Raw genomic sequence first — 19,850 nt, forward strand, 5'->3', positions numbered from 1 at the left:
GTTCTCATTGATGGATATAGGTTATTTATGCACAATCTAGCATCCTGCAGAAAGTGGACTATCATTCAGCCTTTAAAAAGGGAGGAATAACTATCACAAGCTACAAGATGAGCCTTGAGGACGTTATGCCAAGAGAAATAGACCAGTCACAGAAGACAAATTCTACATGATTCCACCTACATAAGGCCATGAGAGGAGACAAGTTCATAAAAACTGAAAAAGAAGTGTTTGGTGGGGGGGTTGCCAGGGCTGGGGAGATGGAGAAAACTTCTTATTTAAAGGACACAGAGTAGCAACAGAGATATAGTATTAAGGGATTAAGGCTCTTGCCTTGAACACGGCCAACTCTCAATTCCCAGAACTGCCAGGAGTAATCTCTGAGCACAGTCAGGAAGGAGTAAGCCCTGAGCACTTTTGGGTGTGACCCACCCCCAACCCCCCACCCCAAATCCCCAAAAGAGCATAGGGCTTTGGTTTGGCAAGATGAGGAGCGCGCTGGGGATGGGTGGTGGTGAGGCTGTGCTCAGCAATGTTAATGTATTAGACGCCTAGGAAAATGGCTAAGATGGTACTGTGCCTTTTATTACATTAAAGAAGCTTTTTTTTGGTCAAATTATGCTGCCCTTTCCAGGTCCTTGGTTAAAGACAGTTGACTTTGGTGGGGCTTTATTTTTGTTTTGGTCAATGTCGGTTGATGTTTCTGGGTTGTTGGTTCTTTTGTTCCAAATATGGCTATTGGGGGCAGATGAAGGCCAGGCCACTCATCACTGCTTCTTTCCTTGGACCCTGAGGTGCCTAGTACCCAGCCTCCCATCACCCATCCTCCTAAAGAGTTCTCTCTGTGACACCCTGGGTTTTTGGTTAGATTTAGAAGGCAGTATACAGGTCAATATATCTTCTCCCTCTCCTAGAATGGTACATACCATATTCAGTGTGACCCCAGTCATCATGATACCTAAGGGAGATAGCAGATGTAGAGATAGGACTCATTTCTGCCAGTTCTCAGAGGGGCCCCACGGACTCTTAGAGCCTGACTGTGGCTCTAGAAGCCGGGAATGAAGCACAGAGACACTGGGACTACCTCCTCTGAGCTCCGGCAGCTGTTTGCCTGGTTGGTGCCACTGGGGAATACCAGGAGGAATGAGGAAATCATCTGATTCTCTGACAGGCTATGGCTTTCTCTTCCACTATCTGCCGCCCCGCTGCTGAATCTCCACTTAAGAGGGTGTTCCGGGGTGGCTCCATGGCAAAAGCACTTGCCAGGCAAGCATAAGGCCAGTGAGGTTGTGAGTTTGAGCCCCAGCACTGCCCCACCTGCCCAAGTGGGAGCCCAGGTGCTCTGCTGTTTGGGATCCCAGATGCCAGAGTCAAAGTGTGAGGCCTCTCGTGTAGGGCAGCCAAGTGTGTAGTGAGCAACACAACTGAAGTGTGAGTCTCCTGGTGAACATCACACCAAGTGTGTGAGCTCAGCACCAAGTAGGTGCAACATGGGTCATCACAGCAATGAAGGCAAGGGAGGGGAAACAGAGAAATAGGAATGATGGAAGGAGGGAGGGAAAAGAAAGGATGGAAGGAAGGAGGAAGGGAGGGAAGGAAGGAAGGATGAAGGGGAAGGAGGAAAGAAAAGAAAGAAGGAAAGTGGGAGAGAAGGAATGAAAGCAAGGATGCAGAGAAAAGAAAGAAAGAGAAATGAAAGTCAGGAAGGAAGGAAAGGAGGAAAAGAAAGAAGACTGGAAAGAGAGAAAGAAAGCAAGGAATAAAGAGGAAGAATGAATGAAAGAGAAAGGAAAAAAGCATGAGAAAAAACAAAGAAAGAAAAGAAGGGAGGAAGGAAGGCAGGAAGGAAGAAAGAAAGAATGAAAGAAAGAAAGAAAGAAAGAAAGAAAGAAAGAAAGAAAGAAAGAAAGAAAGAAAGAAAGAAAGAAAGAAAGAAAGAAAGAAAGAAAGAAAGAGAGGAAGAGAGGAAGAGAGAAAGGAAGGAAGAAAGAGAAGCCTGGTTGAATTCAGTGTTTGAATGCTCCTCTCGAAAGCAATCATGCTTCCTTAGAGAAGAATGGCTTTGTTTGGCCCTTGGAGGCCATTCCTGAGAAATGATGGGAGCAGTGTCCATGCAGCCAGCCTCCTGTCTTTGAAGACTGTCTGGCTTTGGGTGTGGTCCAAGGACTGGGCTGCTGTTGTCTGTAGTTCCAGTCCCAGCTGGTGCTGACTGCTCTGGGTGAGGCTTTTAGCACGGCTGGATTCTTGGGACTTGATTTCACACATACCAGGCGGTTTGGGTCTTCTGCAAACAAAGACCAACTCCTGGATTTCAGGAACAGTCATTCTGATGATACTAACTATGATGATGACAGTTTCAGTGCAGACAACGTGAGGGCGCCCCCTCCCCCCCTGGGGAGGTGGGCATTGCTATTGCCATTTTACAAATGCAAAAACCCAGGCGAAAGAGCAACTTCAAAGTCATGCTGTTTCTATGAAATGCTTCCAGAATCCATGCCTTCTCTTCGGGGAACAGTGTGCCCGGGACACAGCTGTGCCCGGACCAACACCCAGTGAAGGATTCGGTGATGAACGCTGTCTGAACGAAGGAAGAGGAACTTCTTGTTTCAGTTATCCTGCCTTTTATTTATTTACTTTATTTATATTTTTGGCTTTGGGTCACACTGGCAGTGCTCAAGACTGACTCCTGACACCACTCCTGGTGGTACTCAGGGGACCATGTGTGGTTTCGGGCATCAAACCTGGATCTGCTACATGCTAGGCAAGTGCCCACCCACAATACTATCACTCAGGCCCCAGTTGTGATGCCCTTTAAATTTTTAGTTCACCTTAGTACAGGAATCCCCTCTATACTGTCCCAGTTGACTAGCCATTCACCTTGACTACTGCCAGAGATGGGCAGCTCACTTCTAAGACTGCCTTTTCCAGTGCCTTGGAAAGGGTGTAGTTGGTTCTTCTGAGCAGAAGACTGCCTTCTCATACTGGGTGACAATTGGTCCTGGGCTTACCCTTGTCTGTACTCAAGCTTCTTGCACTTTATGAATCCATTTTTAGAACCCCAAAGAGAGATGGCACAGGGCTTAAGGTGATTATATATGACCCATCTGGGTGTAATGCTTGGCACTGCATATTATCCCTTGAGCATCCCAAATGTGGCCAAAAAAGAAGGGAAGGAAAGGGAAGGGAAGGGAAGGGAAGGGAAGGGAAGGGAAGGGAAGGGAAGGGAAGGGAAGGGAAGGGAAGGGAATGTGAGCAGAGTGGAGGGGGGAAGGGGAGGGAAGGGAGAAAGAAAGGGAGAGAGAGACAGATAGAAAGAGAGAAAGAAAGAAAGAAAGAAAGAAAGAAAGAAAGAAAGAAAGAAAGAAAGAAAGAGAGAGAGAGAGAGAGAGAGAGAGAGAAAGAAAGAAAGAAAGAAAGAAAGAAAGAAAGAAAGAAAGAAAGAAAGAAAGAAAGAAAGAAAGAAAGAAAGAAAGAAAGAAAGAAAGAAAGAAAGAAAGAAAGAAAGAAAGAAAGAAAGAAAGAAAGATAGCCAACAAGCAAGCAAAAATGCCTGTTTCTGTTCCTCCAAGTTTTCTCTTCTAGACTTGGGAAAAAGCCAGCCAGGGTGTGGAAGACCCACCACAGGTAACAGTGGATGGAAGGACTGTGTGTGCGTGGCATGAGAAGAGAAGTTGGAAGTGGGGTGAGGTTGGCTTCTGGGAACGTTCAGTGACTCTCACAACTAGGAGCGAAGAAACAAGTGCAGGACGTGGGGCTGGGTGGGACCCCACACTCCTCCCGTGTCTCCCAGTCACTCTTGACCGTGATTCTTCTTATCCCCATGTCAGAGGTCAGGGAACAGGCACACAAGGCCACACTGGTGGGCAGAGGTACTCAGAGGCTCATTGTGTCACCCTGCTCTTCTTTACATATCCACAGGGGTCCCGTGCCCGGCTGGCAGGGAGAGGCCACAGGAGACCAGCCAGAGTCTGAAGCATGGAAGCACTTTCTAGAAGCCAGAGATGTTGGGCTGCTGGAAGGAGCGGCCTCATGGGGGTTAGGAGGACCTGGGTTTGGGGTGAGCTTGTATCTGCCAGGGTGAATGCTGATAAAGGGACCTCCCGCTGGGGGAGCCTCACCCAGAAAAGAAGGGAAGGATTTGCAAGATTGACTGGCAGGGGGGCCAGATGTGTTTTATTATTATTTTTTATTTATTTATTTATTTGATCTTCATCTTTTTAAAAATTATTTATTAGTGAATCACTTTAAGGTCCAGTTGCGGACTTACAAACTTTCGTGCTTGTGTTTCAGTCATAAAGTGCTCGAGTACCTATCCTCCACCAGTGCCCATTCTCCACCACCAATGATCCCAATATCCCTCCCACCCCACACACGATCCCCCCACACCCCACCTCTGTGGCAGGGCATTCCCTTTTGTTCTCTCTCTCCTTTTGAGTGTTGTGGTTTGCAATAGAGGTATTGAGTGGCCATCATATTTGATATATAGTCTACTTTCAGCCCACATCTCCCATCCCGAGTGGGTCCTCCAACCACACTTACTTGGTGTTCCCTTCTCTATCTCAGCTGCCAGCATGTGAGGCCAGCTTCCAAGACGTGGAGCAAACCTCCTGGTACTTATCTCTACTATTCCTGGGTGTTAGTCTCCCATTCTGTTACTTTATATTCCACAGATGAGTGCAATCTTTCTACGTCTGTCCCTCTCTTTCTGACTCATTTCACTTAGCATGATCCTTTCCATGTTGATCCACTTATATGCAAAGTTCATGACTTCATCTTTTCTAACAGCTGCACAGTATTCCATTGTGTAGATATGTTTTAGAATCTGGTGGAAACTCTTTCCCTGGTTCCTTCATCTCTAAGTCTCTCCCCCAGTACGAGCCACTGAAAACTGGGTTGCTGAACGGAAATCTGTGACGGAGTCCCAGGAAGGAGGCACAGGAGAGGCCTGGGGGAGGGGCTGGCAGGCTGTGCAGGAGAAGGGCCTCCAGGGGTACTGTTCTCCCACCGGGTCTGCCATCATGTGGTGGCATAGTTCAAACCCCCCTCCAGCCCCTTCCCTGTTCGTATAATCAGGTGGAAGCCCAAGATCCACCCTGGCTCTTTCCTGACAGCATCCCTCCACCCTCCCCAGACAGAGTGGGAGAGATGGAAGCCAGGAGTGGGGCCACGTCCTGGGAGGCTCCAGGGCTGGGTAGGGAGGGTGCGTGCTGTGGGGGTGCAGGCCCTGCGTGTCCCTCTCCAATCTCCTCATGCCTCTGGACACTGGGCCCCTCTGAGCCCACTGTCTTCTGAACTCTTGCGTGACTTTTCTGGACCTGCCACCACTTTGGACTGGAGCAATAGCACAGAGGGTAAGGTGTTTGCCTTGCACGTGGCCAACCCAGGTTCGATTCCTCTGGCCCTCTCGGAGAACCCGGCAAGCTACCGAGAGTATCCTGCTCGCACGGCAGAGCCTGGCAAGCTCCCCGTGGCATATTCAATATGCCAAAAACAGTAACAAGTCTCACAATGGAGACGTTACTGGTGCCCACTCGAGCAAATCGATGAACAACGGGACGACAGTGCTACAGTGCCACCACCTTTACGCCCCCATGCTTCCCCTTCATTGATGTCTCTGGAGTGGCGTCCTGAGCTCCTTGTTCTCCAGGGAGGGAGAGGGACCTCAGGGAAGACAAGGAACTACTAGCCCAGGGTCGCGTAGTCTGTACACAGCTTGGGAAGGACAACCCCATGGTTTGGGGGACAGGAGCTTGGGTGTCAGGAAGACTGAGCTGGCGCTGCCACCCCTCAGGCCTGCCACAGCCTGCAAACAAGAGCGTGGTCGAGTCCCGGGGACTCCACCCATTGTATCAGGCTCCTGGGGTTAGGCTCGTTGTCACGGGAGAGTCCCTGAGAGTTGTCCTGGCTGACAGCGGTGGGGGGTGGGGGCTGGACACATGTGTGGCCCAGGCTGCCCTGGGGGCTCCTCTCAATGGCAGCTTGACTGGGTGGGTGGACGCCAGCTCCATGAGGCAGGCCCCTGGGACTCCCACACGCCCTGCTTGCAGTTCCTTCTGTACTTCCAGGGCATAATTGGATTTTTCTGTGCTTTGTTTTCTGTATGAGTCTGAACCGTGGCCTGGCATCTGGGCCACGTAGAAGACAAATGTTTCTTTCTGGAAGGGCCCATGGTGGGGTGCCGGGAACAGGGTGACCCGAGGGTGAACAGGGTGAGCACATCCTGATCCTGCACCCCCACCCCCACCCGACTCCTCCCCTGCAGGCCTGTGCAGGGCGGCACCCGGGACCCACTTCACAGCCCAGGGGACTGTCCCTTGCCCAATGTCCAGATTGAGGTGACAGGCAGGTAGCCAGGCTGGTCAGTGTGACCCTAGGTCCATGGCTGACTGCCGTCCTTCCCACTGCACTCACTGCCCAGGGCAAGTCACCCACCCCGGGGCCCAGCTCCCTGTCCACCCTCACTCCGGCCGGCCGAGGGTCAGCAGGTCCTGCTCCAAGGGCACTCACCTTCCTTCAGGAGGAGGCCTGGATCCCCCAGAGGGTCCTGCTGTCAGAAGGGGTCCTTGGGGAGCTGCATTCCGCTTCCCCACCTTCCCTTCCCTTTATGGCTGCAGCCTCAGGCTGTGGTACAGACATTTTTTGAGAGGGTGGGGGAGGGCTTCCCAGGGCTGGCACCCCTGACCTCGGCACTCCTGCACACCTAGCTGTGGCCCTCCCAGGGGAGCATGCTCCTTCGCCGTGGCTGGCACTTGAACACAGCTACGCGGGCGCCAGAGGCCACCAGGAGCAAGTTCTGCACACATGTATGGTGCCCAGGATGTAGATCAGAGCCTCATGCTTGCAAGGCATGTGCTTGTGCTACCTGGGTCCCTCCTAGGTCTTGCTGGATGGTCGAGTGTGACCCCAGAGCAAACTGGGGGTGAAGCCAGCAGGATGCCAGGAAGCTGGGCCCCACAGGGGCACACGGAGGGCCCAGACCTCCACATTTCTTCGTGCTTCCCCCATCTTAGGAATGAGTGTTTATAGACAGATGAACAGAAAAACATGTGCTCATAAGCGCAAATATAAACTCACCTGTGTGGGAGGAACCCTGACCGGGCCCGTCTGTTGTCTGGTGTCAATATTCCAAATAAACTCTGGGCACTGGAATACAAACTGGGAAGTCTGGATTTGGGGTGGGAGTATGGTAAGAGGACAGAGTAGGTGGGCAGAGGTGACACGGGGGGTGGGTGGGGGGGCATGGGCGGGGTAGGGGTTGTGTCTTGGGCTCTTTTGGTGCCGGTGAGGTGAAGTCAGAGTATATACCAAGACCACAAATGCCAACACCACTGTAAATGCATAACCTTCACCATGATGCATTTAAAACCATTCCAAGACTAGATAAAAACGGGACAGTGTGAGGGTCGGGTGACCCACCGGAGATACCTGTTAAAGGCCTTTCCTTGTAGAAGTCCAGGTCCCCCGTGCCTCACCTCCCATCTGAGGAGCAGGGGTCCAGGCCAAGTACCCAGTTTCCTTCCAGCTTCCCCCTTGCTCTGCTCTCTGTCCTGGGAAGCCGGGCAGCCGCCTCCCTCCGGAAGACCCGCTCCAAAGTTGAGCCAGCAGAGGCCCAGGGTGTTGAGGCCTGGGGGGAAACCCTGGCACGAGGGCAGCCTTTGTCCCTAAGGCACTGTAGCGGGGCCTCTCTTCCCTTTAAGCCCCTCTCCCTGCCCAGGAGCCCCCGGCCTCAAAGGCCGGCCTGCAGAGGGCCCCGCCGCCCTGGGGAACAATGCCGCCTGTTTACCTGACAGATTGTCTGCTGTCTTTTCATCTCCGAGGAAAAGCCCTCCCGCTGGGAGCCGCTAATCCCAGAGTAAACAGATGACCTCGCGGTGCCTTTCTCCCGGAGGTGGGGTGCCGGGTGAGCGCCCCAACTGTGCAAACAGACCCAGAGGCCTCGTGCGCCTGCCTGGGCGTGGCCCCCAGGGCCCGGGCTGGGAGGGGCGCTACCCCCACTGCCCTCCTTTCTCCCTTTGTGGTTTCCCAGTGAATGGGGCGACACTCAAAGGCAGGGGCATGAAAGGTCAAAGCCAATTTGCAGGGCCAAGTGTGGGGGAGGAGGAAAAGGGGCCAGACCAAATGCTTTGGGGTGTGTGTGTGTGTGTGTGTGTGTGTGTGTGTGTGTGTGTGAGAGAGAGAGAGAGAGAGAGAGAGAGAGAGAGAGAGAGAGAGAGAGAGAGAAAGCAGCCGGACTTTCTCCGGAATGCTACCTCTGATGCCCTGGCCCTGGCTGCCCTGAGGACAGAGCTCTAGGTGGCCACCTTGTGTCCCCACCACTCTCTGTGTGGTGGAGGCTGGCCTCAGGCTCGGGCCTCTGGAGATCAGGGCTGAGGCGGCCATCTGTGATGGCTGCTGGAAAGAATCAGGGGTGCTCTCCACAAGCTGAAGGAATTTGCAGTGAGGGTGGAGAGGGCTTCGAAGCCTTCGCTGGATGGGGACAGAGAAGGGGGCGTGTCCCAGGAGGAGGGCCAGGTTAGGGCAAAGGCCCCCAGGAGGGGTGTCTGCCTGGGAGATGAGAGCACTAACGCAGCCTCAGGCCACATAGGTGACTGGGGTGAGAGGGTGGCTGCTCTCTCCCTGGCAGGAGCCCCAATTCCTCTATGTCCGAGAGAGCTTCTCTGAGTGGCCTCTCTGGTCTTTTCCTCTATAAACGGGGATGATAAATCCATGTGCAGAGAACTTCAGGAAGATAAGAAGGTGAGAGAGAGAGAGTTGAAACTCAATAGACGAGAGCAGGTCCTCATTCCCTAAGGGAGCTGCAGGAATGACAGACCAGGTGAGCCCCTTCCAGCATCAGCCCTGCAGACAGCAACTCTTTGCTTTCAGCTGGGCCAAAGGGAACCAGCAGGCACTTGGGGAGTGAGTGCTGAGCCACCCCCCTGGGGTAGAGCACAAGAGGGCTTGAGCTCATTCCTTCAGGCCACTCCAGTGTCAGCTCATGGTGCAGACTCACCATGAACTAGCTGGCCTCTTTAGCCAGAGGAAAGTGGGTCTGAGAAGGGAAAAGACAGAAGGGATGTATTAGTACACAAGCATCTTCAAGCAGGCTCACAGGCAGCTGCAAGTCCACTGGCATCCCTTAACTGCAAAGTCAAAGTCACGTGCGATCGCTGAAACCAATGAAGATTTGTCTGACGTAACAAGAATTCGGAAAGTGGGTGGCTGCTGGTCTTGGACAGATGCTACTGATCTCTGGAAAGGACAGGAATCTTTGTAGAGGCCAGAGAGGAAGTACAGCAGGTAAGATGCTTGTCTTGCATGCAACTAACCCAGGTTCAATTTTCCAGCACCACACATGGTCCCCTGAGCCTTGCCAGGAGTGATCCCTGAGCACAGAGCCAGGATTAAGCCCTGAGCATTGCCAGGTATGTTTCACACACCAACTTTTTTTTTTTTTTTTAAAGAACAAGGTTCTTTCTGGCTTCTTGTTCATCATCCTTTGCATGAGGGGGGCAGTTTGTTGTCTGGTGGAGGTCAGATGGCTGCTATAGTGCCATCAGAAAGTAAAGAGCCCCCAGTCGGTGTCTCATTGGCAGGAATCGAGTCACATGATCATCACTGGAGCAAGAGATGTTGGGGAGTGCAAATTTTTGAATGTGATTCTCTAGGCTCCAGCAGAGAAAGGCAAAGGTAGGTAAGGGGAAGTGGGGGGTGGGTGGCGGGGAAGGGCTTGGGACCGGGAAAGGGGTGCTGAGGCAACTAATCAGCTGCCTGCCACAGAGAATGTAACTAACATCCCAGTCTTACACACTGGGAGCTGGTGCCAAGGGCAGAGAAGTGCTTACTCAATAAGCAGTTTGATGGATTTACTTTGACATCCTGGGCCGGCAACCAGAGATACAGAGATAAAGGCCACTCCCTTGTCTTGCAGAGAGAGATGGAGAATAATAATAGTAATACTAACAATGTAATAGCTGACTGCACTGAGCCTGTGCTAAGTGCTTGCTGGGCACTTTCTAGACTTTATCTTGTCTCATGCCCACTTCCAACTGCAAGTGACAAGTGTGACTCTCCTGCTCTGAAGGAAACCAAGGGCTCAGTAAAGCCAGCCCCCACACAGATGTCGTATCTCACTGCTCTCGGGCAGCCCATGGGAAGCAAGCCCACACTCCCAGAAACTGGAAAGAGGTGTGGAGGGTCTGGAGGGGCCAGCTGAGATTTCTCATTTGGATGAGGTGGGGGAAGGTAGCCCAGGTGAGAGCCGAGCACTGCAGGAACACATTAAGGAAGAAAGAAGCAAAATTTGAGACACCTCCCCATCCCCCACTGCTCCTGGTCAAATCCTTTCCTAGGAACTTGTATCTTTAAAATGAGTCGTCTTAAAAATAAAAACTTTACATCTAAAACCAGTGATTAGCATAAATCATCAAAGAAATGCAAGACTGAGGGGCTGGAGCAATAGCATAGAGGGTAGGGCATTTGCCTTGCACGCAGCCGACCCGGGTTCGATTCCCAGCATCCCATATGGTCCCCTGAGCACCGCTAGGGGTAATTCCTGAGTGCAGAGCCAGGAGTAACCCCTGTGCATCGCCAGGTGTGACCCAAAAAGCAAAAAAAAAAAAAAAAAAAGAAGAAGAAGAAGAAGAAGAAATGCAAGACTGAGACTGAAATCCTTGAGTTTCTAAATTTGTCGTTGATTAAAGAAAAAAAGCAACAACAAAGGCTTTAACCCTTGATGCTGGTGATGATGCAGTGAAAGTGACCGTGTTTACATGCTGCCGGTGAGGGAGCCATAGATATCTATCTGTAGAAAAGCCACTTGAAAGTGTTAAAAAATACGCTGATCTTGGGGCTGGAGTCATAGCACAGTGGATAGGGTGCTTGGCTTGCATGTGGCTGACTGGGTTTGACCTGTAGCATCCCACATGGTGCCCTGAGTCCTGCCAGGAGTGAACCCTAAGCGCAAAGCCAGGAGTAAGCCCTGAGCACAGCCAGATGTGACTTCACTGCCCTCCAAAAATAAAAACAAACAAAACAAAACTGATTTTTCAGTTTCACTTCTAGAAATATATCCTAGAGAAGTGATGGGTGGAAGTTGACAGATGGCCCTGGATGGGAGAGAGAGTTTATTGAAATATGAATTAAGGCCATGTCCCCTGGACTTTTCCCTCTTGCTGTGTCTCTGGTCAGTGAGCAGACATCCCTCAACCCCTGGGCAAGAGGTGCTGTGAAACCCGGCCAGAGGCGGTTTGAAGACAATCTCTTTACCTGTCTCTGTGGAAGAGAAAGATCAAGAAAGCATCATGAAGGTCACTCCCAGTAGCTGTCAAGGTGGGAGACAACCAGGGCATGGCTTCATTTCCCACAGATCAGGTCTAGGGAAGCTGGAGTTGGTACACAGCCATACACAGGGTCTTGAACTCCTAACTTGGCACACAACAGCAGCCCTTGAATATCAAGAAGCTGCCTCTGGACTCCTGGGCATCTGCAGGCCTATGACCTTTGGGATCTTTGCATGGCCTGTCGGGGGCTTGGTTGGGGGTGGGAGGGCGAGGGTGGCGGCATGCAACAGACTCTGCAGATGACAGTTTTCCTGGCTTGGCATCAGGTGGGATTTCCAGGAATCTCTCATGGTGATACTCTCACATACTCACCTCCAGGAGAAAAACATGTTTTCCAAAGCAGTCAAGTAGAGCATAATTCTCCTGTTTTGATTTTTTGCCCTAGTCATTCCGTGCCTCCCCTGGGAAAGTAGAAAATTCTCTGGCCTCCTGTTCGCTGAACTGCGGTACCTGCCTTTCCCGTGGCTCAGGGCCTCACTGTCCTGGACATGCCACAGGACATGGCCATGCTTACCTCCAGATCCCCCAGGGCCACCGACACTTGCACAATGCCTGGCAAACGCTCAAGGAGGGAAGGAGGGAAGGAGCCAGTCTATGAATGAAGGAACAAATGAATGAAGAAAGGAAGGAACAACAGAACAGGTGTGTGGTGAGATAAAGGGCCCAGGCAGGCCCCTCCCAGCGGTTCCCACACAGAACTCCTGGAAGACCCAGGGCTGTGCCCCGAGCCAGCCCAGCTGAGGGTTTAACTATGAGGAGTGTAAACAGCCCTCCTGGGCCAGGGCTGACTGGCAGCCTCGAGGGCAGCTTGCACAATCTTGTGGGCTGCTGTGATTCTCATTTTTGTGGCATGGAGTCATCTCGGAGTTGGGCCTCTCCCTCCTTAGCCTGGATTGAGTCTTGGCAACAGAAATGGAACTGTGTGTCCGTTGTCGGTTAGAGGAAGCTCAGACCCCCGGGCCCTTCCAAGGAGTCCGTCCTTGCTCTCAGTCCGCTCTCAGCCTGAGAACCCCAGGGGCTGGGGCTGGACGGGAGCTGGGCGATGGCCCCACACAAAGCAACTTCGCTCCATAGTTGGGATTTCCGGAAGAGGGCACGAAGCCCCGTCCAGTCAGTCTGGTCAAGCTTGACACAGGGCTGGATGCTCTGGATGACCGTCGGCTTCAGCACCACCCCAGGAGGCTGTGAATTCCTCCATGGCCTCTGTCCGGCCATGGGAACCTGGATCAGAGACTCACCAGTGGTGCCCACAGGTGCCCAGGAGTCCCAATGAGATACTGTTTGCAAAGTGACCAGCACAGTGCCTGGCACAGGCTAGGGGCCTCTAAGTCTCCATCCGTCCTTCCTCCCGCCCTTTCTGCCCTCGCTTCACGCGGGGTCACTTACCTCCTCTGCTGGCCAGGTGGGGCCCCGGACCTCTGAGTCCCTGGTGTCCTCCTACTTTCCCACAGGCTCTGTCTGTTCCCACACAGTTCCTGATCTGGCAATATTCCTTCATATTTTTCCTGTCTTGGTCCCTTCCTGCACACAGCCGCAGGCCCTCGCCGTGTGCCAGATTCCTGCTGGGAAGAGGCTCAGGGCTGCACCTGCCCACTAGGTGCAGCAAGGACTGCACATGGGGAGAAGGCTGGAATGGCAGGTTCCAAAGTCCTGGGGCCTCGCTCTTGTTTATAGAACCTTCATAATGGGCAGAGGAATAGTCCTGAGTGCCATCTCCTAAGGCCCCAACCTGGGACAGATTCCTTCCACACCAGGCAGGGCTCTGCGGATTTCATGAGAGATCTTGAAACAGGGAGTAGATCCTGGATTATCCGGGGGGGCACACAAGGGTCCTTTAGAGAGTGGGAGAAAGGAGGTCAGACAGGAGAGATGCCGTTCTGCAGACTTTGAAGTTCGAAGGAAGGAGCTTATCATGAGCCGAGGTTTGCAGTTACCCCAAGCCGGCAGCCCTCCTAACATCTTGAACTTTGACCCTGAGATTCAGGATGATTTCCGACGTCCCAACCGTACATGAATAAATGTGTGGTGCTGGGAACCCCTGGTTGGTGTCGATTTATTTGTTCCCACAGCAGTAGGAAATGAATCGGAGGCAAAATCAGGTTTCCTGGTGCTCTGTGGTCAGGTGTGCCACGTGACAGACTCTGGCCAAGGCTCCGTGAGTGGAACCGACACAGCTCCCCAGAGCCTGAGGCTTCCCCTCTCCTTGGCACCTCATGGCTAATGAGGACCTTGTAGCTGGGGGTGATGGACGAGGTGGGGATCTTTGCTGGGGGCTATTGTTGGGGCTATTAGAGGCAGCCCCATATCCATGCTCTCCTTACCGTGAGGACTCTGAGGATGAAAACTTGAGTAGACCAACAGGCACCCCACACAAAGGCCATGGCAATCAAAAGCCTGGGGCAGGGGGATAGTATAAGAGTTGAGGTGAGGCCAGGACAAGTGGAGGTTGTCAATGTCACTAGCCAGATGGTCTCCCTCTCCCTAGCGGGATTGCTCTTTTTGCTACCAGGCCCTGTTAAGTATACAGCATTACTGTCTGTGCAGCTCATGAGTACGTTGCATACTTACATCCACGTGTGTACTTAAGAGGCCTCCTTATGCACAGGCATGCCTGTGTGTGCCCTCACATACTACTGTGTATGACCGAGCATCACTGTATGTGTTACATATCACCATGTGTGTCCATGTAGCAATGTATGTACCCATGTACCATTCATTGCATGTCCAAGTACCACTGTGTACGTGCAACTAAGTCACCAGAGTGTGTGTGTGTGTGTGTGTGTGTGTGTGTGTGTGTGTGTGTGTGTGTGGCATGGTTCTGGTTCTAAGGGGTCTAGGACACAGACTGTCAGGCTGCAGGGAGGAAGAAGCTGGCTGGAGGGTAGCAGTGAAGATGGTGTGCGAGCTTGTCTCTGAGTGAATAGACTTTCTTTTTATAGGAGTCACACCCATGGGTGCTGGGGAGGGGCCCAGTCCTAGCAATGCTTGTGGTGAGGCCACCAGGGCTGGAGGTGCTCTCTGGGGCCTGTGGTGCCAGGGACAGAATCCAAGGCCTTCACATGCCAGACAGATGCTTGGGCCCTTGAGCCCCAGCTCCTTTGAAAATCACCAGCTTTGGGGAGCTCAGCGGCTCCCCGGGGAGGCCCGAGTGCCAGGGCCAGCCTTGAGAGGCACATAATGCCTCCTGTGCCCTTTGCGAGAGGTGACTAATTGCTTTATGAGCCTGGCGCTCTCCCAGGGCCCAGAGAACAGCCTATCTCTGGCTGGCATGATGAGTTTATTGCTCACCATTTTGCTGCCTGAAATACATTTAATTCCTATTAATAATGAGAATTGTAGGGCGTCGATTTCATCATTAGCAGTAAATTACTTTATTGCAGTTTCCAGAGGAGTTGCCCATGCTGTGTGGCCCTGCGGTGGCCAGGGCCTCCCCAGGGTGTCCAACAGGAATACGGCACCATGGCCCACGTGTGTGCTCGCACGACAGGAACACGGGGCCACAGCCCACGCATGTGCTCACACGAAGGCCGCTCGGCTCCCTTGGCCCGTCTGAGCCGCGCGGGGGGTGTCTCAGCATGCTGTGGTCCCTTTGCCCCCAGATCCGGGCCAGGTTTCCAGAGAGTCCAGGCTGGGCAAGCTCCATGGCTAAGGGCTGGGCAGGCTCTGGGGCAGCAGAAATGTTGAGCCTCTATGTGTGTGTGGGGGGGGCGGGGGGGCGGGGACTGAGGCTCTGCGTCTCTGCTGGGCCCACCAGTGCCGAGTGACAGTGGTGTCCTTCCAGTGCAGCCAGCCCTGGAGCCCAAGGCAGGCTCCCTGCTCTTCCCTGCTCCTTTGTAGGAGTCCTTGAGGACTCTGCACCTCAACTTCCCCTTCTGGCACTTCTTCCCCTCCTTGTCAGTCTCCTAGGGCCCTTTAAGATCAAGGCTGAGACCAGGAAGAAACAGAAAAGGCTCTCTCTCCCCTGCCCTCTCCCCTCTGTTCTCTCTCCCCTGCCCTCTCCCCTCTCCTCTCTCTCCCCTGCCCTCTCCTCTCTCTTCCCTGCCCTTTCCTCTCTCCCCTGCCCTCTCCTCTCTCTCCCCTGTACTCTCCTCTCTCTCCCTCCTCTCTCCCTCCTCTCCCTCCCCTCTCCTCTCCTCTCTGTCTCTTCAATAACTTTAACGGCTGTGCAAGTACCCAATCCTTTCACTGCCCTAAGCCCACCGCTCCAGCTCCACAGGGTCAGTAAGAGATGGGCGAGCCCAGAGTGCGCGTGCTCTGTGGGTGCCATCACAGGGCTTGAAGGTGCTGGCCTTCTCCACCACTCCCAAGTGCACACATGCATGCACACTCACACACACGTACGCATACAAACGCTCTCACACATACACCCGCGCTCATATTCACACGCAGTAACACATGTATACACACACTCACACACATACACCCACATTCACACACGCACATACTCACTCACACACGTACACAAGCACACATACACTCAGACTCATTCACACCTACACACTCACACTGACATTCACACTCACTGGGGCCTCTGCGAAAACAGTTCCCTATTTGGCCACGGGCCGTGTTTGCCCCGAGGTCAGGCCTTAGCTGGCTGGCCCTGTTTGTTCTGGCAGAGAATGCAGAATGGCCAAGCTCTCCCCGCGTGTTAAACTTCCTGGATTTCTTATCACCCAGCCTCCCCCGCTGCCAGGGAGCTGGTGAAATGTGGATGTGCTTGGGAGAGACATTAAAACTGTCCCACAAACACCATCCCCGTCCCTCCCAAGACTCCCTCCAGGAACAGATGGGGCAGATGTGCAGATAAAGCGTCCCTTCCTCTTCCCGGACACGCCTCCCACTCCCGCCCGGGCAGGCTGACTTCCTCACTTTCTCTAGAACCTCCCTGGTCCTTCCACACCTTTGTAAACTGAACCGGGTCTGCCTTTGGGCCTTTCCTTCCTCGCTTCTTGTAACCCTGCCAGACGGGCAGACCAGCCGAACACGGCGAGACTGGGGTCAGGGCAGCCAACAGCCAGAACCTACACCCCTTTTCTTTGCACCTCTTCCTTCTCCAGGGTCCCCTGGCCGCAGGGCCCCATCAGGATGTTTGCCTGCGATGTCAGAATGAAGCGCAGGCAGCTTGCCAAGACGCAGGAGGCCTTGTCTTTGCCATGTCAGGAAGCCACATCAGATGACAGAGAAGAGGGCTGGAAGGGGGTCAGGGTGACAGAAGGAGAGGGAGCAGGGACTTCCCAGCTCAGGAGCCAGTGAACCCCAGCGAATCTAACCCCCAGGCAGCCAGTACCTTGACCTTTGGTGGCTGGGAATTGAAGGTCTTGAGAAGGAGTAGAAAGGCCTTGACTGGACTGGGGGCCGGGTAGCTCAGTAGGCTGGAGCATATGCTTTGTACACAGGAGGCCTGGACAGATTCCCGGCACCACAGAGTCCCAGAAGAAAAGTGCTGGGAATAACCTCTGAGCACCACTGGGTGTAGACCCCAAATAATGAGAGAGAGACAAGGAGAGAGAGAAAGAGAGAGAACAGAGGAGGGGGTGGGGAGAGAGGAAGATAGGAAAGAAGAAATGAGAAGGAAGAAAAGGAGGGAGGGAGGGAGAAAGGGAGGGAGGGAGGGAGGGAAGAACAGAGAAAGGGAAGGAAGGAAGGAAGGAAGGAAGGAAGGAAGGAAGGAAGGAAGGAAGGAAGGAAGGAAGGAAGGAAGGGAAAGGAAGAAGGAAGGAAGTGAAAGGAAAGAAGGAGGAAGGAAGGAAGGAAGGAAGGAAGGAAGGAAGGAAGGAAGGAAGGAAGGAAGGAAGGAAGGAGGGAGGGAGGGAGGAGGGGAGGGAGGGAGGGAGGGAAAAACGGAGAGAGTGAGGGAGGGAGGGATGGAAGGGAGGGAGGAAGGAAGGAAGGAAGGAAGGAAAAGAGGGAGGGGAGGGAGGGAGGGAAGAACGGAGAAAGAGAGGGAGGGAGGGAGGGATGGAAGGGAGGGAGGAAGGAAGGAAGGAAGGAAAGGAGGGAGGGGAGGGAGGGAGGGAAGAACGGAGAAAGAGAGTGAGGGAGGGAGGGATGGAAGGGAGGAAGGAAGGAAGGAAGGAAGGAAGGAAGGAAGGAAGGAAGGAAGGAAGGAAGGAAGGAAGGAAGGAAGGAAGGAAGGAAGGAAGAAAGATGGAAGGAGGGAGGGAGGGAAGGAAGAAAGGAAGGAAGGAAGGAAGAAGGGAAGGAAGGAAGAAAGGAAGGAAGGAAGGAAGAAGGGAAGGAAGGAAGAAAGGAAGGAAGGAAGGAAGGAAGGAAGGAAGGAAGGAAGGAAGGAAGGAAGGAAGGAAGGAAGGAAGGAAGGAAGGAAGGAAGAAGGGAAGGAAGGAGGGAGGGAAGGAGGGAAGGAAGGAAAGAAGGAAGGAAAAAGAGGAAGGAGAAAGAAAAGACAAAGAAAGGAAGGAAGAGAGGAAGGAGACAAAAAGAAAACAAAAGAAAGAGAGTGAGAGAAATAGAGGCAGCAGTGGCAGCAGCCCGGGAGGCTGAACTGCAGGGCACTGTGCTGGGAGCAAGCGCAGGGTGGCAGGCCAGCCTCATCAGTCTCGCAGGCCCTGTCGCACAGCTGGCTGGGCAGGAGGTTTTCGCGCCCAGCCAGTGCCACCCTTCGCTTATTTAGAGACAAGGAGGCTCCACAACCGAGGCCTGTGGGTCCAGCATGCTTTACTGATAAAGGCCAAGCAGTGGACATGCCCCCACGCCCCCCAGGGTCGATCCTCTCTGTCAGCGTCCAGTGCCTCCTCCGGGTGCCCCGACTTGCGTGGCCCTCCAGTGTGAGGCTGGAGAGGCTGGGAGGCAGGCGGGAGAGGCAGCGCCCATGTGGAGTGAGCTGGGGAGGGTTCTCGTCCTGACGCCCCCATACGCCAAGGACCCGAAACTCCTGTCATTGCTTCCACTCCGGTTATTCCCCAAACACGTGTGCAAGACCACAGGCCCAGAGCAGTCAGTCGCCTGCCTCTGGGGGCAGGGCCCGCTCTCCAGGCTGTGTTTAGCCCCGGTATTTGAGAAGGGAGTTTCACGCCGGGGACACGGTGCTGGGCTGGTGTGGGAAGGTTGAAGTGGGTGGAGAGAAGAGCAGCATGGGGAGGGGGTCCTGGAGCCAGGTTTGCCATCCCGAGAGCAAAGGAGCTCAGCGCGCAGCCGAGCAGGCCCGGCTCTGCCCTCTGTGTGCCATCTCCTTGCGTTCTCTCCGGGCCCTGGTGGGGAGGAGCACGCGAGGCTCGAGAGCGCAGAGGAGTGGAGAGATTTGCCCCGGGCCACACAGTGAACGTGGCGGGGGCGGGTGCACCGCAAGCTCAGAACAACTTTCTCGTTTTTGCCAGGGCGTCGTTCCCTACCCTGGGAATGCGGTTCTGGAAAGGGATTGGTCTGAGGCTGAGCTAACCGGCCCAGGTAGGAGAGAGGTGGCGAGGGAGAAGCCGCTGGCCCATGCATGAGTCAGGGGTCTGGCCCGGCAGCTCCTGCCACCCACCTGGGGCAGCGAGAGGCCTGGCGGGCCTTCAGCTGTTCGTCATGCCAGGTGAGCGGCAAGCAGGCACTCATCAGGAAGTTCAGCGAGAAAACAACACGGGCACTTCATCTGGCTTCGGCCCTGAGCCTCGGTGCCCAGGATGCATTACTCACTTCCTTCCCAGGACCCATCACCTCCAGGGCTGGCAGTAGGGGCCTCTTGCCAACACAGCAGAGCACGTGTCTGCAGGGGAGTGAGCCCGTGGGGTGGGAGGGATGAGTCACTCACATAACCCTCCCTGGACCCCAGGGGGGCCTACTGGTTTCAGGTGGGGGCCTGGGGGGGGGCCCACCACAATGTGTATAAAGAAGAAGAAAGTTTACTCGGCTTCACCTGCCCTTGTACACAATGCTCTTTAGAGACCCTCTGGGCAGAGAAAAAGGCCGCTAGATGTGCCAGGACTTCTTCCCACCCTCCCCGTGCCTTCCTAAAACTGGGCACAACATTCTGGGGTGACAGGACCAGCATCTCCTCTGCCTGACAAGGGGAGAAACGGCTTTTTACCAAGGAGCCTCCGTGAAGTGGTAGCGATGAGCTGTGATGAGTTGGGGCCAAAAAGAGCAACTTCTCAAGGACTGTGTTCCGGGCCACTCAGTCCAGCGGTAGAACACCCCTCGATGGCTGTGCAGAGCTCTCGCCCGCACCTTCCCCGTGTCCTGTGCACCCCCTGGGCATTACCTGCCCTTGCTTTTGGTGGACGTCGCCTTGCTTTACCGATGCACAGATGGAAGCTCTTCTCGAGATAACAAACTGAGGCTGCTGCTGGCAGAAAGCAGCGGAGATGGACTCGCATGCGAGGTGCCTGAGTCCTGAGACGGTCCCTGCATGGCACCATCGCAACGGACTCTGGCGTTGGCTTTACCACTCCCCAGAACCAGATCCTCCTCTGAGAGGTGCTGTGAGGCGGCTCCACGGCACACTCCCGTCTCCCTCTGCTGGGCAGCTTCTCCTTTCTCGCCACCAGACACATGGGGCCCTGGACCGTTAGGGTCAAATCCGTTTCTCTGGCT

The sequence above is a fragment of the Sorex araneus genome, chromosome X, assembly GCF_027595985.1.
Source record: "Sorex araneus isolate mSorAra2 chromosome X, mSorAra2.pri, whole genome shotgun sequence".
NCBI lineage: Eukaryota > Metazoa > Chordata > Mammalia > Eulipotyphla > Soricidae > Sorex > Sorex araneus.